The 2,670-nt window shown below is 35.5% G+C and overlaps 1 pseudogene; it reads right to left on the bottom strand.

Annotated features, from left to right (window-relative positions):
* Nucleotides 1-839: 839 nt before the first annotated feature.
* On the bottom strand, nt 840-1,898 carry LOC107676233 (natterin-3-like; annotated as a pseudogene).
* Between the last annotated feature and the right edge of the window lie 772 nt (nt 1,899-2,670).

Raw genomic sequence — 2,670 nt, forward strand, 5'->3', positions numbered from 1 at the left:
TTTACAGTCTGGAAATACTTTAGGCTATAGCAAATTATTTCTTGGTCCCCCTATCACTTTAAGAACCGCTGGTCTACACAGAAGAAAGACCTGTCTAGACTCTGCCCCGGTACGAGTTGTGTCGAGCTATTCATTAGTCTGTTTGATGAGAAAAATATGAAATTGATCAAATGGGTTATTAATCCATACAACTGCAGCAGTGGAGGACTATTATTCTGCTGCGTGATACTGCGGAAGAACTGATGATGGCACGGTTTGATCTTCGGCTGACCAATCAGCAGAAAGGGGCGTTTAATTCCCGCCCACATGTAGAAATCGAATATTCAAGCTGTTTATTCATTTTTCCACCCATGAACGAAAAACGAAAATTTAAGCTGAATTTTCGTTTTTTGGAAAAAACAAAATAACGAAAAAGGAGCCGTTTTCTAATTTTTCTGCTTTCAATATTAAATAAAAAAACGAATGATCGAATGATACACGGATTGAGGTGGGGAATTCATGACAACAGAATGAATCTTTTGCTGTTTTTTTTTAATTTTCTTTCAGTGATGCTGTGAAATGATCACTATAACATGGGTGCTACCATATTTTTAAAATGTTTGGGAACCACTGAATAACAGTATGACAGAAAAAAAAAACACTTTTAAAATGAACAAATAAACATAAAGATATTTCTTTAAAAAGGATGCACAATGAAACTGAGGCAAACGACAATGCTGGTAGTCTGTTCAATGCTGATTTAAAGGTGATTCTGTGATGACGACATTAGATTATAATCATACACCTACATAATGTCACTTGTTTTCCAATACAGAAGCTGGACACTGATTATGTTTTGACTAACATGTCCTTACTTCAGAGAGCAGTTGGCAGGGATTCACAAGCGTTTGAATTTCCACTACTTCCTGATGGATGAAGGTCTTGCGTATTTCATTATTTTTGTACATTCTAGTCATTTCGCCAGTAAACGGGACTTCAGCCGTGAAGGTATTGCTTGTCATTTCAATAGTGCAAGAATGGTTGGGTGGAACCTCCACCTCCATACCCACAGAGTGCAGGGTTTTCTCAACTACAGACGTAGTGTTAGATCGAGAGCGACTGTAGTCATATTTAAGCCCAAATTTTCCTCCAATACTTGCCATAGTCAGAATTTTACCACAGACTGCTATCTCTGCATTCACTCCAAATGTATGGGTTCTACCTGTTTGGTAAGTAGTTGTTTTGTCAATATTTTGGTTGACAATTCCACCGTATGTTTGGACAGTTTGCAGTTCTTGTTGGAAGCTTGGACATTTTTAAGCACTTAGGTTTTCTGACGTCACCACACTCGACATGAAATACTCAACAATGTTTAAATGCTGCATTTTAAAGTCAGTGTTTAAGGTCAGGACTTCAGTTGTTTCAATAACATATGATCATATCAGTGTCCCCCTCATTTAAAAAAATTAAATAAAGTTCTCATCTCATATTTCTACGAACATGTGTGGAAGCTTTCGATTGGTACATTTCTTCCATTCCATCATCTCAAAGTTATCCTTGTTCACTAAAAACATAATGGCATTATAACTAACAACTGAGCTGCTTATACGCTCCTGTAACAATGTTATACATGACATTTCATCTTTGTCAAAGAAGCAAAACTCACATTGTGGCAGAAGATTAGCAATGTAATACTCTTTTTGTTCATCCTTGACAGAAACTGCATCCTTCGGCACTTCTGCTGATGCGACCCATTTCAAGTTGCTGTTGAGATCAGTTGCACTCTGGATGACATTTTTATCATTTTCTTTTTTGGTTTTAGCAGATTTAAAGGGGAACAGTCGACGAAACCAACGATGGCTCTTTGAAGACAAATCCAAAACAGAAATACAAGGGCTAATGATACCACTATACCACATTTTAAGTAATTCTTTTATAGAAAATATTTTTTGTCCCGAAACCAATTGAACTTGCGAATTTTTAAAAACATTTTAAAAACATTTTTTGATGCGTTCAGGCAGTTGTTAAAGGGCATGTAAAGGTAAGTGAGTGAGCATACAAAGTGAGGGCGTATGTACATATACCAACTATTATTAATAGAATTCTATATGTCAAATCTTGTCTTTTTTTGTTCAGAAATATTTAGGAATTTCAAAATAGCCAGACAATAAGGAGTTATAAATACACAGATGTTTGTATGTTCTAGTTTACTACCCTAATTTGAATTCAAATTCCTTTTACTTGAGTAAATTCTATGAATTCTATTAAAGCAATGATTTATTTCAAATTTTGAACCTAGTTCTTGATGTTACGTATTCATTGTATACTACAAATCAAGAACTTAATCAAATGGAAAGCATTATACTTGACGTCACATTTCAAATCTTGCAGCATGTCTTACCTGTGAATGATCACCTGTGAGCTGAAACTGAAGATCTTCTCTGGTATCTGTGCAGTACAATGCATTTATGTCCCATCCCTACACTCCTGTATATTCCTGTCCTGATGTAAATGCAACAGCATCACCATACCAGGTCACTTCTCTAAATGGTCATATTATCACTTGAAAAATTATCCTTGTGAAATTTTACTGTCCTATCACTTAACTAGCTGTTATCTCTTAACTTTCTAACCATTACCAGTATGTCATTGACCATATCATTAACTCTGCCATATTTAGTCTCTTTGTTT

Source organism: Sinocyclocheilus anshuiensis, unplaced genomic scaffold (assembly GCF_001515605.1).
Source record: "Sinocyclocheilus anshuiensis isolate Anshui unplaced genomic scaffold, SAMN03320099.WGS_v1.1 scaffold469, whole genome shotgun sequence".
Taxonomy (NCBI): Eukaryota; Metazoa; Chordata; class Actinopteri; order Cypriniformes; family Cyprinidae; genus Sinocyclocheilus; species Sinocyclocheilus anshuiensis.